The sequence below is a fragment of the Anastrepha obliqua genome, chromosome 5, assembly GCF_027943255.1.
Source record: "Anastrepha obliqua isolate idAnaObli1 chromosome 5, idAnaObli1_1.0, whole genome shotgun sequence".
Taxonomy (NCBI): Eukaryota; Metazoa; Arthropoda; class Insecta; order Diptera; family Tephritidae; genus Anastrepha; species Anastrepha obliqua.
Genome location: NC_072896.1, coordinates 68,427,265 through 68,450,153, shown reverse-complemented (window position 1 = coordinate 68,450,153; position 22,889 = coordinate 68,427,265). Strand labels below are relative to the sequence as shown.

The 22,889-nt window shown below is 35.9% G+C and overlaps 1 protein-coding gene across 4 annotated transcripts in view; it reads right to left on the bottom strand.

Moving 5' to 3' along the window:
• Positions 1-22,889, bottom strand: part of LOC129249323 (polypeptide N-acetylgalactosaminyltransferase 5) — a 127,172-nt gene that overhangs the window by 46,748 nt on the left and 57,535 nt on the right. Inside the window, exon 1 of one of the 4 annotated variants that reach the window (XM_054889076.1) lies at positions 21,906-21,923. The exons of the other annotated variants lie outside the window; for them this stretch is intronic. The gene's annotated coding sequence lies outside the window, so the exon portion shown is untranslated. Of the gene's footprint in view, positions 1-21,905; positions 21,924-22,889 lie in introns of those variants that run through there. 4 annotated transcript variants of the gene reach the window in all.

Sequence of the window (22,889 nt, the reverse complement as noted above, 5' to 3'; positions counted from 1 at the left end):
GAGGAATGGGATAACGGGCTTTGTTAAGAAAAATGATATAAACATCTACACAGATGGCTCAAAACTAGACAACGAAGTAGGTGGAGGGGTTTACTCCGATAAACTCGGAATAGGCCAATCCTTTCGCCTACCTGATCATTGCAGTGTATTTCAGGCACTGCCATAAAAGAGGGACTTACTTAAAAACGAGAGTATTATCCACAAACGGAGCCTTCATATACTCGGACAGTCAAACGGCAATAAAAGCGCTTGAATCTAAAATACACTCATCAAAAACAGTTTTAGAATGTTTCAAACTTCTAAATGACGTATCTGAGTGATGAACTTGCTCGAACCGATACAACGCTCGATCCATCAAAAAGGTAAATACAAGCTGGCAAGGCCTCACAATATGCGAACTAAGCAGACAGACATGGCCGAACTACAAGAATACAGGCCAAAGCGTCTATGTAGACACGCTTTTTTCTGTAATATGAATGCATAATTAATAAAAAAAAATTATGTGTAATACCTCTTTTCTTCGCCGGCACCCATTGTATTTAGTTTTTACTTTAACGTTTCACCTTACATTCGTAATAATAATTATCGATAACACAGAAGCCACAACAAAACAAAGAACGCCAATCATTTCCAATTTACAAACACAAAAACTCAATATTTTATTGGGAAACTTTTTTCAGAAATATTTTTGCAACACAGGATGTATTTATGTGTGTGTGTGCATGTATGTTTTTACATATTAGTAACACATAATATTTTATATTATGGATCGTGAGTGATTTCTGTTTAAAACAAATACGAGCTATAAAAGTATTTTATACACACAAATCTAAAGCCATAAGCAATCATTCGCATGATTTTCGTTTAATTCTTGGTTTTCGCGAAACTCGTAACTCCCACAACTACGAGTATAGTAAATACACAATTCAAGGCAAATGAATTCAGAACAACTCAATTTCCAGTGCAATTGAATGGATACGCGTGTGCTTTTGTTTTAGACACTCCCAATTTATTGCCGATTTTTGTTTAGCAATTGTTGCTTGGCAACTCCGGCGGCAATAAACAGTCAGCAGTCAGCGGCCGCCCGCTAGCAGCTGCCAACAAATTCAGATTCAACTAACTGTTGAAATCGGTGAAATGCGAGTTTATTCTACCAAACTCACATACAAGTTGCACAGCTTTGATTTTGTTGCTATTTATCTTTTTTACTACAAAAATGAAGTTCATGACAGTTAAAATTTTGCAAATTTTTTATTACGAAATACCAATTTTTTATACGAAATTTCGCTATTAAAAATCTTTGCAGTTGAGTGATATACATATTATTGCTGGCAAACCAGTTCATTCAGCTAGAAAAAATATAAAAAAGTTTTTGTTTTGTGGTTAAAAATATTAGTAACGATTTAATTTTCACTTTACGAATTTAAATGCGGTTTTATTTGATCACGTGAGAATGTCGGACTTTTCTTTATTTATTATTTATTAAAAACTTGTTCCAACAAAAAACAGTTATGCATATATAAAAAAATATAAAAACAAAAGGCATCAACATACATACATCTATTTGTCATCAACACCAAAATTTGCGCATGAACTGGAATACCCAAATTAAAACAAACATTTCATATTTGCATGTCTATGCATACATACATATGCATGTATAACCTCAAGTGCAAATAACACAATAAAAATGAAATTATGTCTTGGAAACAGCTTTTTTTTAGTAGGCCTTATTTCATGTTGAACGGCTGAATCTCAAAAGAATTAAAGATTACAAATGGAAATACCAGCCGAGAAATTTTGAAAGAAATTGGAAACACTATTTTCATACATACGTACAACAATAGAGGCATTTCATAGTCAAGGTGAAGAGTAAAGCAATAGATGTTTGTCCAAAAGTAGCTCCTAACGGACACCTCTCTTAAACGGACACCTGCCGTAAACGTACGGTTTTTTCAGTACTAAAAAATGCTTAAGGGATTTTGAAAATTTTTCCCTCTTGAGCGGACAACCCTCTCATAACAGGATGCGGACACTTTTTTACCACCCAAAGGGCATTTTAATTGTAATCAATAACCTGTAGATACATATATGTATAGAGGGGAACCCCCTAAATACGAACAACTTGTTTTTAATGAGTCTGCTGAGGTCTTAATATTGATAAATTGTGCGACGAATGGTTTGCGAAGGCACGAAATAAAGACATTCCTTTGTTAGGCACCTTTATTAGGAGCAAAGCTGAAGAAATTTCAATCAGACCCAATTACGATTTTAGTGCATCAACCATCAAGATGATGTCAAAGGTTTTACCGAAAAGATACGATATTTGATTGAAGGATATGATTTGCGAGAAATTTATAATGCAGATGATGCATTACCGGATAAAACATTAGCATTAAAAGGTGAAAAATGCACTGGTGGGAAAATGGCTAAGGATAGGCTCATGGTTTTACACTGCGACAACATAATTTGAACTAAAAAAATGCAAATTCAAAAGCAGAGCGTCGTTCTCTTTCTCCCATCCTCGCGATCTAAAATTGAAAAATGTGAAAGTTATTTTTCTCCCAGCAAACAACAGCATTTTGTCAGCCCCTTCACCAGGCGTTATAAAAAACTTTAAGGTCATGCATAAATCGTTATTTTTAAAACATATTTTGTTTCGGATGGAAGATACAAATTCTGCTATGGAGTTGTCTATTTGTGGCGTGCGCCTTCACCGAGATTTGAACCAATGTTCTCTCTGAATTTCGAATGGCAGTCACGCACCAACCTATTCGGCTACGGCGGCCGCAATTTATTAGACGTTGTTCAGTTATACACAAGGCGTGGGAGCAAGTGAGTCCACAGACAATACAAAATTGTTTCATTAAGGCTGGGTTTGGGAAAACAGATATGCCCAATAAGGATAGCGGTTGGAACGCAAAAGATGAGCTTCCGCTATCAGCACTTGCTCAGTTCTAGAACGTTATTAAGGGGGTCTTCTACCGTCGCGCCTTAATCTCGGGCCTATTTTTGGGAATTAATTACAAAGCAACCACTTGAGATAATGAAATCAGATTTTTTTTATTTAATTTGCACAAGTTTGCACTATTTAAAAATATATTTTTCAAATCGAATTCTTTGGCCCTGTGTCCTTGAACCGTCCTCGAGGTTGCCCTTGTAAAAATGTCCTAGGCGACTTTGTGAAATCAAAAAAATTTTTTTTTTATCATAAAGTGTAGCGTTGGCTATGTTTTCCCAGTGGCGATTTTAAATATTTTGAAATTTGTAAAAAATGCGTGATTTTAAAAAAAAAGTTTGAAAATTTCCTCTTTTTTTTACACTTTAGAGGCCCGCAAAATTAAACTAATCAAAAATTGAAAAAAGTGGTCTGGGAAAACATAGCGAGATGTTCACTGAATAACTGGAAAAAAGATGGAATGAATTCGACAAATATTTATAGTAGATGTGTGACCAGAAAGTTGAAAAAAGTCAACTTTCGGGAAAAGGCGTTTAAAGATACAGAAACGCTCGAAAATGCCACGCGCATGCATGTATTCTCCCCGAAATGCTCATGAAGGAACATGTTTTTCATAAAACCCTCTTTATAGCATACTCTTAACATTAGTAGCTTTTAAAAAATCTAAAAAAAAAATCGATTTTTTCAAACCGTGACGGTAGAAGACCCCCTTAATCGAGTTCGGAGCGAAATCCAAGTTGACATGGACTACTATCTTAATTTAGATAATGAAATATTCATTAATGATGAAGATTTGGAAAATATCAATACTGAAGTGTTAACTGTTTTCCTAGTATCGTTGGCCATTTCGTCTGAAGATGAAATAGAAAATGCGATTGATTGTCGTTGCTTCCTACAAAGAAGCTTATTTAGCCTTAAGAAAACTAAAAGCTTTTTCACTAAACTACAACGAGCTTAAGGGTTTCGAACTTCAAATATAGTAGATCTTCAAGATATTGAAATTAAAGAAAAACTCGCCAAGCTAAAATTTCCAACTTTTTTTAGATCAATTTGAATATCTTGTATAACAAATTTTGTTTTTTTAACTCTTGAAAATTTTTAAATGAAAATCCTTTCTTAGTCTTATATGTATGTATGTACCATATCATATTACAATATTTTTTTTTTGTGAAATAAAACTGTTTAAACTTACATCTATTATACATTTTTATGAACTCTTTTTACATTTTCCTCATAAGCGGAGAAATTTGTCCGTCCCTTAGGTGTCCGTTTAAGAGAGAATACACTGTATTTACGTCTAAACATAAAGTGAACTTTATATTTTTTTATTACTTTAAATAAAGAGGACTATGATTATGGGCTTTAATATAAATTAAAATATTAGGCCGCTGTTTGCTTCAGCAACCACATTATTTCTGCCTTCACGGAACCTCTGAAGTTTAAACTAAGCCTACCAAGAAAGGAAAGAGAGGACACTTCCCAGGAATTTAGTTATCACAAACCAAATATTGCTGTTACTAGTGCGCAGCAAAGAAGCTAAGAAGGATTATGCGAAAGAAACGAGAGGACGAAACACGTGAGTGTGAGGAGCTTGAGATGCTGGCCAATAGGAAGAACGCCCGAAAATTTTACTATAAAGTTCGGCGGCTTACAGAAGATTTTAAGACTGGGCGTTTTCCTGTAAGAACAAAGACGGCGATCTGGTGACTGACATCTAGAGCATACTTTAATTATGGAGGGAACACTTCTCGAACCTGTTGAATAGTGGCAGCTTCGCGTGTCACAGAGAATGTGACGATTCCAATACCCCAATCGTTGACGGCGGAACTGTCGTTCCGCTACCCGACCATGATGAGATGAGAATAGCGATAACGCGGCTAAAGAACAATAAAGCCGCGGGGGTCGACGGACTGCGGGTGAGCTATTCAAACATGGCAGCTTCTATGCAAAATATGGTCGTATGAAAGCATGACTGCCGATTAAAATTTAAGTGTACTCTGCCCGAACCATAAGAAGGGTGATCCTCCAATCTCTGCCAATTACCGCGGGATTAGTTTTCTAAATATCGCCTATAAAGTTCTAGCGAGCGTATTGTGTGAAAGATTGAAGTCCACCATCAACCAACTGATTGGACCTTATCAGTGTGGCTTCAGACCTGGAAAGTCTACCATCGACCAAATATTCACAATACGCCAAGTTTGGAAAGTACCCATGAAAGGAGAATCAACACACAACATATTTTCGTCGACTTCAAAGCTGCATTCGACAGTACGAAAAGGAGTTACCTATATTAATTTGGTATCCCTTCAAAACTAGCACGACTATACAAGATGACGTTGCTCAACACCAGCAGCGCCGGCAGAATTGGGAAGGACCTCTCCGAGCCGCTTGGTACCAAACAAGGTTTTAGACAGGGTGACTCGCTGTCGTGTGACTTCTTTAACCTGATGTTGGAGAGCATCGTACGAGCCGCAGAACTTAATTGCTCAGGCACAATATTTTATAAGAGCGTACAATTGCTGGCGTATGCCGATGATATTGACATCATCGGCCTTAACAACCACGCTGTTAGCTCTGCCTGCTCCAAACTGGATAAAGAGGCAAAGCGAATGGGTCTGGTGGTGAACGAGGACAAAACGAAGTAGCTCCTTCATCAAACAAACAGCGCGCACTCGCGTATCGGCACCCACGTCACTGTTGACAGTTATGATTTCGAGGTTGTAAAAGACTTCGAATATTTAGGAACCAGCATTAACACTGATAACAATGTCAGCCTTGAAATCTAACGTAGAATCTCTCTTGCCAACAAGTGCAAGTGGACTAGGTAGGCAATTGTGTAATAAAGTCCTCTCTCGACGAACAAAACTAACACTCTACAAGACTCTCATCATGCCCGTTCTAACGTATGGCGCAGAAGCGTGGACGTAGACATGCGATGAAGTGACGCTTGGAGTGTTTGAGAGAAAGATTCTGCACAAGATTTTTGGACCTTTGTACGTTGGCAACAGCGAATATCGTAAGCGATGGAACAATGAGCTGTATGAGCTTTACGACAACATAGACATAGCGCAGATAATAAAGATTCAGCGGCTACGCTAGCTGGGTCATGTCGTTCGAATGAATACAAATGCTCCGGCTCTGAAAGTATCAGATGTGGTATCAGCTGTTGGTAGCAGAGGAAGAGGAAGGCCTCTTCTGCGTTGGAAAGATCAGGTGGAGAAGAACTTGGCTTCACTTGGTGTGCCCTACTGGGGCCTGTTAGCACGAGAAAGAAATGACTGGTGCGGTTTGTTAAACTCGGCGCAAATCGCGTAAGCGGTTATCACGCCAATTAAGAAGAAGAAGTGCGCCGTGTGCAAAATGCTTGCCATTGTCACACCTGCTCAATGAAGGTCGTTCGCGCTATTAAGATGCCGGCTTCATTCTTTCCTTGTTACTGTAAAATGTCATTTACAAAAGTTGCTGCTATTTTTGCTTTATCACTCTGAGCGCGGCTAATCAATAATTATAAGATGATAATGAAGGAAACACGAAGGAGCTGATTCAATGATCCCTTTAAACGAGTTGGGAAAATAAACAGATTTTGCCAATCCACTAACTTATACATTGAAAGGAATAGTGGATGTGATTAAAAAGGAATATTTCATACTTATAACCCACTCTCATATAACAGAGAACATTTCTTATCAAGCAAATAAGGCATATGCTTTTAAAAACCGACAGACACATTTGTAATTTGATTTAATTTTTGTTTTACGCGCTCTATGAATATATCGAAAACAAAACACAAAACGTATTCGAGGATTCTTTAGTTTTTTTTTTTTTTGAAAATAAAAAAAGGAGACTCATTTGTAAAAATTCATAACTTTGATTATATTTGAGCTACACCTTTTAAAAAGTTCAGTTTTTAATTTATTTTAAATTCATAAGAGAGATGAGATGTAATTTGGAAAGATAAACCGTGACCTATATTCATATGTACATATATGCATATTTATATCGTTCCGTTAAATATTTGAAAATATTATTATTTTTATTATATATTTAAGTAGGTTATAGTCATGACCAAAAGACGCAAAAAGTCTTAATAAACATAGGTCTGCAAAGTAACGGCTTTGGAGATATAGATCTGCCAATCACATATTTATTAATTACGTACAAACAAACAAATACAGAGTTACATAAGATGCGCCAAGTGCCCTCCTTCCATTTCTAAGCGGGCACGACATCTTTAAAGGATATTCGAACTATTTTAAAACACTCGCAGCAAGTTGCTCAAAAATCACAGTTGATTTATACAAAATTTTTTTTGTGCATACGATTTGGAGCATTTTTTCCATACAGAAGTCTTCTAAGCATATGGAAGAATGTTCTCAACATCGTACGCCAAAAAAAAAAAAATATTGTCAAAATTCAACGTGTCTGCGGGATTTTAAGCTAGTGCTTTATTGTACTAAAATTGAATGGATTACACTACGTACGTAGAAAACTTCTTCTAAAGACCCCAATGCCAATCACATATTTATTAATTACGTACAAACAAACAAATACAGAGTTACATAAGATGCGCCAAGTGCCCTCCTTCCATTTCTAAGCGGGCACGACATCTTTAAAGGATATTCGAACTATTTTAAAACACTCGCAGCAAGTTGCTCAAAAATCACAGTTGATTTAAAAAAAAATTTTTTTGTGCATACGATTTGGAGCATTTTTTCCATACAGAAGTCTTCTAAGCATATGGAAGAATGTTCTCAACATCGTATGCCAAAAAAAAAAAAATATTGTCAAAATTCAACGTGTCTGCGGGATTTTAAGCTAGTGCTTTATTGTACTAAAATTGAATGGATTACACTACGTACGTAGAAAACTTCTTCTAAAGACCCCGATTAACATAAAAGTTGAAAATTTATGAACATTTTTTGAAATTTGTTATTTTTGTTTTTTGAACTTTGTACAAAGTTTGGAATTTCAATTTATAATGTTTTTGGTACACAATGAATGGCGATATTTTTATAAAAAATATAGGAAAAAATGTTGCATGAAAAATATGGCGAATATTACAATATAAAAAGATAAAGAGACTTAATTATGTCAGCACAAGTGTACCTACATTTATTATTTAATTTTATTTTGTAGCATACTTATATTTTATAAATTACACTGGTTTACAGCCAAAATGCACCAGAGACGCCGTTATGAAATTCCTATGTAAAATCACCGTCTGATTCCGAAAATCAAGGTTATTTTTTATTCTATGGTAACGTTTTTGAGATATTTACGAATTACCGTTATTTCAAAAAAACAAAAAATTGGGCCCACTTAATCATATATATCTCGAAAACGAATTGAGCGATTCCAAAACCGTTTAAAGCTTTTAAAAGGTAATAAAATTTCCTATAAACTGTGTGTAAAACACTTTTTGCTAGACCCTGCAGATTCAAAGATAACGAACTATCATAACGGATTTTTTAAATTTTTTTAGTAAAAATATAAAAAAAATTGTACTTTGAGAGAAAGGATCTCGAAAACTTTTTACTTTTTCGTGTATTTTTTGTTTTCACTCTAAGCTCTGTTTTATTACAAAAAAAATAAACTTTGATTAAACAAAATCGATGAACTAATACAAAAGTTACAAGCATTCAAGTAAATATATCCATATAGTAAAACTTAAGTATCCTACAAATAATAGCATATGTACTGTATGTATTCTGTCTTAACTCTATGATCTTATTTTATAATTGAAAAAGTTATGTGTCTTGTTTTGACGCTTATTTATATAAGGATCGGTTTCTCTTATGAGAAACCAACAGTAGTCACCCATCATAGCGACATCCCAGAATCCTTGATACCGACTTTCAATCATTTTCATTTGCTGGTGAAACCTTTCGCTATGCTCGTCACTTTCGTCGCCAAGATTTTGCGGGAAAAAATTTAAATGGGAGTGCATAAAATGAATTTTTAAAGACATATTTACTCCTGAAAGAAAATTAAAAAAGGAATTAGATAAATACGTAAGTGACACATTAGCATATAATTTTCTTAGGCTGGGTTAATCTTCCAATTCAGAACAAATTTTGGTCGTTCTTGTTTGTTCGGAGCAGGGCAATAAATTTAGATTAAGAGCTATATATTCTCATGTAAATTTAAAAATTTGCTTTAAAATTTTTTGTTTAGTTTTAAAGTTAACTGAGAAAACGGTCTTATATACATATATATATATATTGTATATATAACGGTCTTATATGTGTTCTTTATTTACCCATTTCCGCATTGTTTTTGATTAAATCGTTCTCTATCAGCTCGAAGGACTTTTGTGTTTGCCTAAAAAAGAAGTAACGACCTTTTCAAAAGAGTCCCACGCCGCTGCCTCCACTGGTGACAATAGTTCTTTGAAATGGGTATTGACCATTATTTTCCTTATTTGCGGCCCCACAAAAATCCCTTCCTTTATTTTTGCTTCTGAAATCTGTGGAAAGATTGTTTTCAAATAATGAAAAGCTTCGCCTTCTTTGTCCAAAGCCTTGACAAAGTTTTTGATAAGGCCGATCTTGATGTGGAGCGGAGTATGAGTATTTTATGTTATCCACCCCAACTTGAAACGCGATTCGTTCTGGCCAATCCTTTATGATGTAGTGGTCTTGACGTGCTCGGCTATCTCATTTGCATAGAAAGCAACAGTATTTTGTGTATCCAGGTTGTAGACCACATAGCTTTCCAACGACTTTTAGATCGGTACATATTTTTCAATCATGTTCTTCGTATTTAATTAATTCAAGCAATTTTTGCATTGTCTCATATGTTTCCTTCGCATTTACTGCATGCGCGATCGGGATAGATGGCTTTTGGTTGCCAATATGCAATAATACGGCCTTTAAACTTAATTAATTGCCGTCTATGAACAATCGCCACTCTTTTGAATCATATGGTTCACCAAACTGTTTAAATAGACCAGCAATGTTTTTGCAATAACAAACACTGTCCTTCTTCGTATAGTACTGGGAGAATTGTTCGTGACGAGTCATATAATATGTTACCTTAACACCGGATGAAACAAATTTAAATTGTTGCATACGAGAGGCGTGTAGTTTGGCCTTTTCTTTTGACAATTCCAAATCCCTTATCCAATCATTGAGTTGTGCTTGTGACAAAGGGTTTCTTTCGTTTTCCGTTTGCAATTCAGTACAACATGATGCCGCGTAATCAGATACTGCTGTTGACAATGAAACTGGAGCCGAAACTAAAGTTAAATTTGATTCTGGCAATGTAGCTTCCGTTGAATTTAGTTCTGGTAATGACACTGTAGATACGCTCGCATAGGTTACTTTTCTTGACTTTCCAACCCCAAATACTTTTGTAGTACAAATATAGCAGTCCGTTGAATGGCAAGTTGGTTCCCTCCTCTTCATTGGTGTAATAAATTTCATATGTCGCCTAAATAGATAGTTTAAGAATCATATGTACATATGACAGAATCATATGTACATATGCTACTATTTGTAGGGTACTTAAGTTTTACTATATGGATATATTTACTTGAATGCTTGTAACTTTTGTATTAGTTCATCGAATTTGTTTAATCAAAGTTTATTTTGTTTGTAATAAAACAGAGCTTAGAGTGAAAACAAAAAATACACGAAAAAGTAAAAAGTTTTCGAGATCCTTTCTCTCAAAGTACAATTTTTTTTATATTTTTACTAAAAAAATTTAAAAAATCCGTTATGATAGTTCGTTATCTTTGAATCTGCAGGGCCTAGCAAAAAGTGTTTTACACACAGTTTATAGGAAATTTTATTACCTTTTAAAAGCTTTAAACGGTTTTGGAATCGCTCAATTCGTTTTCGAGATATATATGATTAAGTGGGCCCAATTTTTTGTTTTTTTGAAATAACGGTAATTCGTAAATATCTCAAAAACGTTACCATAGAATAAAAAATAACCTTGATTTTCGGAATCAGACGGTGATTTTACATAGGAATTTCATAACGGCGTCTCTGGTGCAGAAAAAAAGTTGAAATTTGTGATCCAGTGTTATTAATGTATTTATTTCTATATGGCAATACCTTCTACTTGTTAAAATTTAATTTCAAGTTTTTCTTATATGACAATGCCCTAAAAGTTAATAACTACTAGATGTCTTTTTTCAACTTCTAAATTTGAATTTTATAACAGGATTGCCTTTGCTTATAAGAAGCCTGTGCGCTCTTAAAAACAACCATTCCTTTTGATAATCGGCGGTGAGCACTACTTTTGTAGTGTGGACAACGAAGGCTGGCTGCTACATGGTGGTTGTTGCTAGCATATCTGTACTTGCAGTGTGGAAAGCGTTGGCCGCTATACGCATTTGTTTTTAGTTTTCCGGAACACCTCACATGTATATACCGCAACGCAGCCGCAGATGACGGTGAACACATCTTTTTCCAATACATGTGGTGGGAACAAGAACGTCGAACGTTAGAGAATGTAGTCGGTGATATAACCACGAAAAATGTAATAAAACCACTAACATAATCACTGAAAATGTAAAAGATGTAAAACAAAAAGGAAAATCATCAGTAGTTTCGCGGAAAAAATTCTCCGGATGAAAAAACAAGACCTCGCCACCCCGAAATAATGCGAAAGCGCTTCCAGTCACCGGACGTGCCATTGCTTTGACGACAGCTTTGATCATGCATTTTAAACCTCATCCGCAAAAAACATTATTTTTCTTTTATTATTATTATTATTTTATTTATTGATTATTATTATTTTATTTATTTATTATTATTATTTATTACCTTTTCGTTACAATTTGGTAAAAAAATATGTAATTATTTCATGAAAATAAACCCAAGCCTCTTTAAAGTGTTGATATCTAAGAGAATAATATTAGACCTACTCATCCAACCTAAAACGTGATTTTTGTCAAAGTCTCTCTCTTAAAAAAGAGAGTAATCTTATTTTATTTAGTAGTACGAGTATACCAATACGTGCTGGGTGCAAAAGTTGAACTGCATTCGGTTTTGCTTTTATAAGGTTGTCAAAAAAGTCTTGCGGTATTTCCGCAAGCTTGTCTTTGCAAGCGCGTAGTTCTAGTTGTATTCGTCGCATCGGTTCACGCTAGAGCTTTTTGGAAAGCTCTTTTCACGTGCTAACACGTGTTTGATTAATTGTTGTTTGCTTTTAGTCGTTCGTGAGTTATAGCGTCGCAAACATGGAGCAAAATAAAGAGAAAATACGGCATATTTTACAGTACTACTACGATAAAGGCAAAAATGCATCTCATGCTGCCAATAAAATTTGTGCAGTTTATGGACCCGATACAGTTTCCATTTCCACCGCACAACGATGGTTTCAACGTTTTCGTTCTGGTGCAGAGGTGATCGAAGATGCGCCACGGTCCGGAAGGCCTGTCGTCGAAAATTGCGATAAAATCGCTGAATTGATCGAAAGAGACCGGCATAGTAGCAGCCGTAGCATCGGCCAAGAGCTGGGCATTAGTCATCAAACCGTTATAAATCATTTGAAGAAGCTTGGATTCAAAAAGAAGCTCGATGTATGGGTGCCACACGACTTGACGTAAAAAAACATTTTTGCCCGTATGGATGCATGCGAATCGCTTCTGAATCGCAACACCCGTTCGACCCGTTTTGAAGCGGATGGTGACTGGCGATGAAGAGTGGGTCACTTACGACAACGTGAAGCGCAAACGGTCGTGGTCGAAAAGCGGTGAAGCTACCCAGACGGTGGCCAAGCCTGGATTGATGGCCAGGAAGGTTCTTCTGTGTGTTTGGTGGGATTGGCAGGAAATCATCCACTATGAGCTGCTCCCCTATTGCCAAACGCTCAATTCGGACCTGTACTGCCAACAACTGGACCGCTTGAATGCAGCACTCATGCAGAAGACGCCATCTTTGATCAACAGAGGCCGAATTGTCTTCCATCAGGACAACGCCTGGCCATACACATCTTTGGTGACGCGCCAGAAGCTTCGGGAGCTCGGATGGGAGGTTCTTTTGCAGCCACCGTATAGTCCGGATCTCGCACCAAGTGATTACCACCTATTTCTGTCCATGGCGAACGAGCTTGGTAGTCGGAAGTTGTCGTTAAGAGAGTCCTGTGAAAATTGGCTCTCCGAGTTTTTTGAGAATAGGGAAGCGAGCTTCTATAAGAGGGGCATTATGAAGTTGGCATCTCGTTGGGAACTCGTCATCGAACAAAACGGCGCATATTTGACTTAAATCGCATTATTATAACCAATTTTATGAACAATTGAAAATTCAATAAAAATACCGCAAGACTTTTTTGACAACCTTATATTAACTGCCGCTAAAGTTGGTGGACAATAGTAATGTGCAATTGACTTTGAATAATAGTTATTTTTTTTTTAATTCATTAAATTATGAAAAAATAAATATGTTTCACTTTTTTACAAGAATTTGTGGTTGAAATGCGGTAGTTTGAAACATTCATTTGTTACGCGTAAAAAAGGAGCCATTACAATACCTCAGCGTCATCGAGTGCGGTCGAATTGACAGCATTTTGATTGATTACATCCATTGTTTCAAATGGGTGTATAATTTGAACACTGACAGTACGAGTCTGGGGGCTACGAGGAGTTTAACATGTATTAATGTGTGAATACATTTTTTCATTAATAATTCGAAAGAAATTTACATTTCCTTTGCTATCCCGGATGTGTATTACTTTCGACTATTAAAATGCAATGTAAGTAAAATGTATAGGTTTTTCTGACTCAGTATTGAACTTTATTTGCTTTTCATTCTTTTACTCGGTAAATCGAAACTGTATTGGCAAACAAACTTTTTTTTGTTAAATTAAAGATAATGTCAAATGAGGACAACCTTTTTGGTGGTTACTCTCCCTTGATGATTTGTATTATACTTAATGAAAGGATATACGAGGAGTGGCCAATTATTAAATAACGGAACTCATGCTGTAAAATATTTTTTTAGGATTCCATGCATATTTATTTATTAATTTAACATTTAATATACAGCCCTATTATAAATCTAAAACTTTCCATGCGAATCTTACCATTGTTCGGAACAACTCCTTCCTTTAAGGGGTTAGGTGGGTTTGAAAATTTCAAAAAATCGATTTTCTTTTGTCTCATTAAATAGTACAGTATGTTTAAAATACTTTCCTAAATTTAAGTCGATCCGAGTAAAATTCAAAGAGATAGACCCTTCAGAAGTTCCGCCCATTAGGCCACGTCAGTTGAGCGCTTCGCAGGTATACGTGTTTATCTCAAAACTCCATTTTTTATGAAGCGATTTAGTTCAAATTTTGTACAAATCTTTGAAATAACATTAACGAAGGATTTTTTCACTAAATTTTCACTAAAAAATGTGTTTTTTTGTTCAAATCCTGTCAAAAATTCAAATTTTGATTTTTTTCCTTCGTACAACAAACGGATTTATCCATGTACTAACGAAATCCGTTTGGTTTTTTGATTTTAGATGAACCAATAATGAGTTATGCTGTCCACGGCAAGAGCATTTTGTTTTGAGATGTCAAGGAAGATGAGGTACCAACGGCTGAGTTTTCGAAATTTTTAAATAAAAATTTCACAAAATACTGTTTATATATGCATCTTAGATATAGTGAATTGTTTAAATAAAATATTTGATTTTATATACCAAAAAAAAATTTTCAAAATTTTCTTTTTTTCAACCTCTGAAACCCACCTAACCCCTTAAGACATTTCACAACTTCAACGAACTCAATATTTTCCCTTTTTATGCAGATCTCACCGTAAGAAATTGTGGATATTCTTCTTATTCTTTCACGAAGTTTAGCAAGAATGTGAAGTTGGTAATGTCGACTTATAGTTTCACCTTCTGGTATACTTAAGCGACCTACATATTCGATATTATCGTCCGAATTTGACTTGAAAAGGGGATACGGGAGTGAACCATACAAATTTTTTCGACCAATTGGGAAAACGCTGACCTAAGTTATTCAAAAACACTTGCATGCGAAAACATTCATGATTATTATTATTATTTTTATTATTATTAGGCTACTGCGCACTGCAATCAAAAGAGATCTCTTGTGGAAACCCTTCTGAGGTACCCTATATTTTAAGGTTTTTTTTTAATTTTAGCACATTTTGGGGTTTATTGTCCTCGTTTCCATCCTGTCCAGGAACCCAACCTAATAATAATGTGTTGAAGTTCGCTAACATGTTGAGAAGGTTCAGGCAGTCATATACCATTTTTAAGGTGATTCTAGTTGATAGAAGGGCTTTCAAAGCCTCCTGCCTATCTGAAAGTATGTAAATGTGTGTTCCTCTAATTTTTCTGCGGAGACATCCCCTCAACATATCTCAATGACATGTATTTCTGCCTGAACATTTTTGGGTAGAGCCCTATTGGGATCGATTTTTTGAATTTATGCCCATTGATTCCCGCCCCTATTCTACCATCTTCTAATTTCGATACATCAGTGTACTATATCTATTATACGGGTTTGAAGGTGATATAATTTTTTTCCAGGTGGTATATTTATTAATAAGAACTTGGAAGTTCCTGAAGAGAGTGAGTTTGGGAGATTACGTATCCACCCTATAAGGAATAGGAGTATGTCGGAAGTCTTCTAAGATCTTTAAATGTCCTTTCATATCACCACGTTTTAGATCAGAGATATTTTTTAATCTTAAGGCACTGAAACGTGCTTCTTCTCAATTAAAATGGGAAGAGATGGTATGCATAGGAGCACACCTAATGTATCATTTGGGCATGTTTTTTCGTTGCTCGTGGTATACCGACACAGATGAGGCGGTACAATTTGTTGAGATCATTTGCCGCCTTACGTTGCTTAAATTTAGGCTCCATGCTATGGAAGCGTAAGTGACTACCGGTTTAACAACTGTAGTGAATGTCAAGAAAGTCATTCTGCGGCTGAGCCCCCCAATGTTTTTCCAAAAAGCCTTGTGCAGGCAAATACTACTCTTGTGACTTTTGCAGTAACTTTCTCAAGATGAAAGTTCCAAGTGGGCGTTTTGTCAAGGTTGATGCCACGGTAATTCGCTTTTGTGGAGAGTTGAAGAGTTGATTCATTTAGGACAGAACATTTAAAGTTGATGTTCCTTTTCCCCAGTGAACGGCCCTAGCTCATAAAACATAACATAAGCATAAGGCATAATCCATTCTTCTACAAAAACCATATAAAACTAACTTTCAAACTTTTTGCATATTAAAAAAATTGTTTATCAAAATTTCAAACTTTTTAATAAAAAAAAATATGCAGGGTATAATATTTTGGTGTATTTAAGTACAAATTTGAAGTGGCTTAAAAATCGTGTTGATTTAAAAAAAAAATTTTCTGTTACCATATTGGTATAATGACAGAATTTTTTATAATTAGTTCTAAACTCAACGAAATGTTCATTTATTGCAAAGTACGCTGAAATATGTAATTGTTGTAAAATATGCTGAAATAAGCTTTAAGAAATATAGCGCAAATTTTACATTTTTGTGAAACGTGTTCACATTGCATCAACTTGTTCCTAGCACGCCTGGTGATAACAAAAAAGTAATTTAAAACCTGCTTGTAAAAAGACACGTTCAACTCATTTTTAGTGATAACACCTGTTTCATGTTAACTATAGCTTATTTGAAAACACATTTTTAGGGCCGTTTTTTAACCCTGGAGTACTAATCACATATTACGAGCGCTAGTTAGCAGTAGTCTTCGGGTCGACGAGCTCTAGGTCTACTCTAAAATTAATGTCTGAAATGGTCTTCAACATAATCACTTGTGATTCCTCAAAGTTTGGCTAGCGAATATCTGTCAGTTAACTTCTAATAAAATTTACCAGAAGATAAGCTGGCGGTAGCTGCCAAGCAAAAATAAAAATAAAAAAACAAAAACTGACAGTTGATGCTACAAAAAAAAAATAAATTTTGCACTTTCGTTTTGAAAATATATAAAGAGCTTTTTTTTAAATAACGAAATGTGTAGGGCGAACCCATTCTCATAATCTTCTATCCATTTTCTATAAATTTTAATTCTTATAGCTAATTTATATGGAGGATGGTTCCATATGTAGAAGTCCACGCAATTGGGGAAAGTTACTGATCGCCATTCACTTGGGAGTGCGCCACTTAAAAATCCCCCTCAATGAAAGGATTAAAAAAGCTTCGGATGAGACCTCCCTATACTGATGACGGCCACTGCAAACGAAATAAGGATTACGATTTGAGGGCATGCACCTGGAATGTCCGGTCCCAATGGGGAAGGTGCCACTGCCCGGCTGGTTGATGTCCTCGTGAGAGTAAAGACTGACATCACTGCCATTCAAGAGATGCGATGGACGGGACAAAGCAAGAAAAGCGTAGAAACTTGTGACATCTACTACAGCTGTCATGTAAAGGAGCGCAAATTCGGTGTTGGATTTGTTGTGGGAGAGAGACTTCGTCGCCAAGTACTGTCGTTCACTCCGGTGGACGAGCGTCTCGCAACAATCCGCATCAAAGCCCGTTTTTTAACATATAGCTAATTTGGAAGAGAAGGACGATGCGACCAAAGATTCCTTCTATGAGTGCTTGGAACGTTTCTATGAGCGCTGCCCCCGCCACGACATAAAAATCGTGCTTGGAGACTTCAAGCCAGGGTGGGCAAGGAGCGAAGTTTTGGTCCCACAGTCGGAAAATTCAGCCTGCACAACGAAACATCCGGTAACGGGCAGAGGCTGATAGACTTCGCCGGGACTCGAAACATGGTAGTCTGCAGCACCAGATTCCAGCATAAGAAGATTCACCAAGCCACCTGGCTATCTCCTGATCGAAAAACACGAAACCAGATCGGTCATGTTGTGATAGATGGCAGACACGCTTTTAGTGTATTAGATGTACGTACGATCCGAGGATCCCACATCGACTCGGATCATTACCTTGTTGCCGCATGGAACCAAAAATATTCGAATACGACTTTCTCAGAAATATTTAGAGCGTTTTCGAAAAGATAAATTGGATTTTGTGCGTCGATCCATAACTATAGATGAGACTTGGGTTTATCACCATGAGCCTTAATTAAAACCAAAGGCTAAAGAGTGGTGTGAATCTGGTTATTCGGCTCCGAAACGAGTTCCTGTCCAGAAATCGGCCAAAAAAGTGTTAGCATCAGTTATTTGGGGATGCAAGAAGAATTTTGTTTGTGGATAACTTGCAAATTAGTAAAGCAATAAATTATTAATATTATTGTAACCTTTTAGACCAGCAGAAGGAAAAAACTCGTGAATACTCCATGAATTAAAGTTCGAATTGTTGAAGCATCTACCCCTAGCGATTTTCAACTGTTTCCACGCATGTTTTTCATTTGCTGTGGCAGCGTATTTTGCAGCTTTTCCAGATTCTCACTTCAGAGATGGAATTAATAAATTCGAGTCTCTTTGGAACAAGTGTATTGATGTTCACGGAGACTATACTGATAATGAACCATAAAATTGTGTTTTTCTTATCGAACCACAAAACTTATTGAACAACCTAGCATATCACGAAAATAATTTCGAGGTTATTTGCTCATCATTTTCAATTTGTGTAAATAAAATTTACTTCAAATTGGTGTTTTTATAAACGCGTTTACAATCCATGTGACAATTTACATCATCTGGTAGGTATATTCCAGGCACATTGAACAGGTTGTAACAGTAGAGCAGCTGATTTGATTTCTCAACAATTTTCTCTTTTATCTATTTTTTATGTGAGGCAAAGCATTTACTGAAAGAGGGACCAAATGGTTATGATTTTGCTTTTAAAAGTATTCGTTGCGCTAAAGTAGAGCTCAATTTCTGCATTTGAGCTTAGAACAGAGGCCCTAAATCATTTATTTAATTTCCAAAAATACTAAATCTAGTCCTGAAAGCAGCAAGTTGGCAACTATAGATAAAGTGTTCAATGTCATGGCATGACTTTCTAAAGCTTTTATTCCGACGGCACTCTAGAAAATCGGTAGCCGTGCGGTTAAGTTACCGCCTGTTAAAGACAATATGTATTAACCGGGCATTGAGAAAGACCGAAAATCGTTAAAACCTGCTTTTGGCTTCTCAAAACCTACAGGCTATTGTTTATGTATTACTCTTAACAATAAAAATGGCGCAGTGTCAAGTCATGCATTGTAGTAAGAGGAACTAGAATGAAAAACAACTGCTATATTTTAATATTAATCATTTCCGATAAATTGCATAAAAGAAAACGAAAGTGGAGCTACGCACGTATACGCAAGTACGTTCAGTAGCAATTAGTTGAATTGTTTGATCGATAAGCACTTTAGTTTCGCCATCGATAAGCACTTTAGTTCCGCCACCAAAACAATACGAAATGATTTATGTCAAATAATAAGAGAAAATCGAGTGAATGTAATAGATAATGGCAAAATTCAATTACATTATTTCTCCTCATTTTCAAAATGAAGAAATATTGCTTTATACGTATGCAGTTAAATGATTAAAGCGATCTCGCTATTGTGTCTAAATTAAAATGACATGATTCTCACACCATGGGGCAGACAACGGGCTCGACTTGAATGACTGAAGAAAATGGCTACATACATTCGCGCATATGTATGGCATATCTACGTATGTGTGTAGACGATTGAAAGCGTAATATACATATATGCGAGAAAGTATATTACATATGATACGAGTAGTGATGGATCCATAGCAGCACTCACGTGGTATGTAAATCCCGGAATCTCGGGATTAATTGCCTTTATCACGTTTTATAGCAAACTACACTGGTTTCTGCAACTTCTTACAACCGCAAAATATGCTTATTTCTTTACTTTTTCAGTTTTTTGCGTTCAACACATGCGTTAAAGTAACTCCATTAGATACGTGCACGCTAAGTGCTTTTAAATTTTCGAGTATATACATTTAACTACTGTCTTTTTTCTTACTTATGAAATAATTTCCACTTTTTAAAAAGTTTTTAATTTTTTATTAGATGGTACCAAGTTTCTGCAGACAATATTGACACAAGATTTTTTAGGTAAATTATTGGAAAATAATGAATATCTGAATCCCAGGATTAGTCCCGATTTGTCGGGATTGTAATAACAAGGTCCCGAAAATCTCGGGATAGCAAAAGTGGAAAAAAATTACATCCCTAGTACTTACGTACGCACTAGTCCATTCGCTGGTTCGATTTATGAGGAATAGTTTTGATATACTGATTTTATATCGCGCTATCGGTACTCTGTTTTACTGAAACTTTACTGAAGCAACTAAAATCCATATGATCAAGCGCGTTTCTTAGACATTTTTTGATTCGTCGCTTTAAAATCCGTTATTTTACTCTCAACTCTGCGCTCAACTTTTTGAATGCCCAGAGGAGATACTTTATTTAAAAACGACCAGTAACAATGCAGTATACTGAGACATGATTTACAAATTATAGAAGAAAATCGGAGTAAACTTTTCAAAGATGCGTGCGCTAAACTATTAGTATTGTGTCTTAAATATGGTGTGAAAGCGTTTGGAGGTTGTAAAAATTGTAAGCCATGAAGTACTGCCATTCAAAATTTTCAGGAAGCCAGATACGAAAACTTTGTTTTAACATCGGAAATGAAAAGTGGATCCCCTACGTAAGCCCCAAACGAAAAAATTAGCTTACACCCGTCGTAGCCACAACGAGATAGTCATTGTATAGAAAGTTATTCTCTGTATAAAATTTAAATTTGAAAAAGGGGAGCCAAGAATGACCAAGAGATTGGTAAATCCTAAAACACTCAAGCTAAAAAAGCCCATTCTATTCAAAGCTCTGGAAAGTGAAAGGGTAGATAGTCAAGGAGGAAAGGAGAGAATTAACAGAGAGAAAGAGATAGGATAGCATAGAGACAGAGACAGAGATAACTAGTCCTGTGAGAATTTTCCAGACCGGGAGGCAGGGGTCGATTTTGTACTGCGTTTTTATACCGTTAAATTCTTGATTATACTTGTGATTTAGCTTTCATGAATAACGAAAGTGAACGTCAGCTGGCGTACCCGCGGTGGGTGTGATTGTGGGAGGGTACGAAACGTGTCGAAAAAAAATTTCTACCAACTCATTTTATACCGGCTGAAATTTTTTTCATGTATTGTTGACATTTAGTAGAGAAAAAAAAAATAGTCAGCTACGCGGTAGAGGTGGGAAAATACGTCAGCTGAACGCAATGATACATTCTTGCTTCGGCCGACGGTCTTCTCACCGCTATAAACGCAGCTGACCATCATTATTATATTTTCATATGTGTCCAAAATTATGTAAAAAAATTTTAATCGGCATAAAGTAGTTTTACTTTTAAATTTTTTTTACAAGTTCACCTGTTCAGCTGACGTATTTTCTCCCCTCTACCGCTGACTATTTTTTTTATTCTACTAAATGTCAAAAATGCACAAAAAAAAATTCAGCCGGTATTAAATAACTTGTTAAAAAGTTTTTTTCGACACGTTTCGCAGCATTCCACGCACGTACCCACCGCTACTGGACCAGGTGACGGTTAGTTTCGTCATCCATTGGATGGCGTCTGCCTTCAGTATTAAAATCAGTCGGCATGAAATGATGAGGTCAAAATGACCCCTGCCTCCCGGACTAAAAATATCCTCCAGTTTAAGAGAACGAATATTATTCATTCTCATGACATCGCAACCCAAACTTCGTAGCCTTGCTCTAGCAAAGGCAGGATACTCACAGAGAAAATGTTCAGTGCTCTCGCCCCCTCTACCAAGACAGCCAAATCGGGTATTCAATGATTCCAATGCTAACCCTATAGGCTTTGTCCTGTAATATTACCGACCATCAACCGAACGTCTTTTCTTTCAAGTTTTAGAAGAAAGTTCGACAGTTTTCTGTTTGGGCTTGTCACAAAACACTTTGCAGTTACGCAGCGTTCTAGACTGGACCATAGTTCTTTATAAATTGCATACATAATCGCTGATTCAATTCAAAATTCCTGCAGAACTTACATTCTTGAATAATTTTTTAGGTTTGCTTTGCGTTTACCAGGGCCACCGGACTGTCACCAAAGATTCCAATCTCTATTTTGTTCCATCTCCTCTCAATTATCCATTCTACTACTTTCAGAAACTTTCCATTTGGAAAACAGTTGTATTCTTCCCGTGGTGTATAAGATATTGAAACTATACAAATACATCCCCAGTTACCAAATCCAACCAACGCATTTAAAGCGTGTCAACTACAACATATTTAAATAAAAACCGTTTCAATTATTTTATAGTTGGCTAAAACTTTAATTGCGTGTTTTTAAAAGCAGTAAAAACATATGTTTTGTAATTAAAACTTATTGTAAGATTTTGTAATTTTATTGCAAGGACTTACCTTTCGCTACTGCACTCTAATTATGCTTGATTATTATTTTCATTTCATTTGGATGACTGTGCTCAATAAAATTTTAGTCAAAAGCTGATTTTAGATATCTATTATTACCTAAAATATAAAACTTGCTGCTAAGTTAAAACTTGGTTTTAATTGAAAAAATGTTTTAATTTACAGCTATAACTTCGGGCAACTGTATTTAATACAATTTAATTCTAAGACAATGAAAAACTCTCATTGAAATCCAATATTTACTTATCGTTATTTGAGTAATCTATCCAGCAAGTTGCAGGCACTTTTTATTGAAAATTGTAATTCCCATAAATTTGTAATCGATATTACACACATATCGATAGTATGACAATAGACTGTTCTCTATTAAGAAGTGGCGCAGAAGCTTATTGAGTTTCAATGCGGAACATACTCGTATACCTCATATACATATGTACATACATATAAAGAAGCGCTTGAACTTGATCGGCAATAGCACTACGAGAGCGTTCGATCTCTTAGCATCTCAGCGGCGAAGAACAAAAAGCACTAGCAGCAAAAAGTAGGCGTTTTATTTACATTTTTCTCGGTCGGGCTATCTCGATCCAAGTTCTTGTAATTAT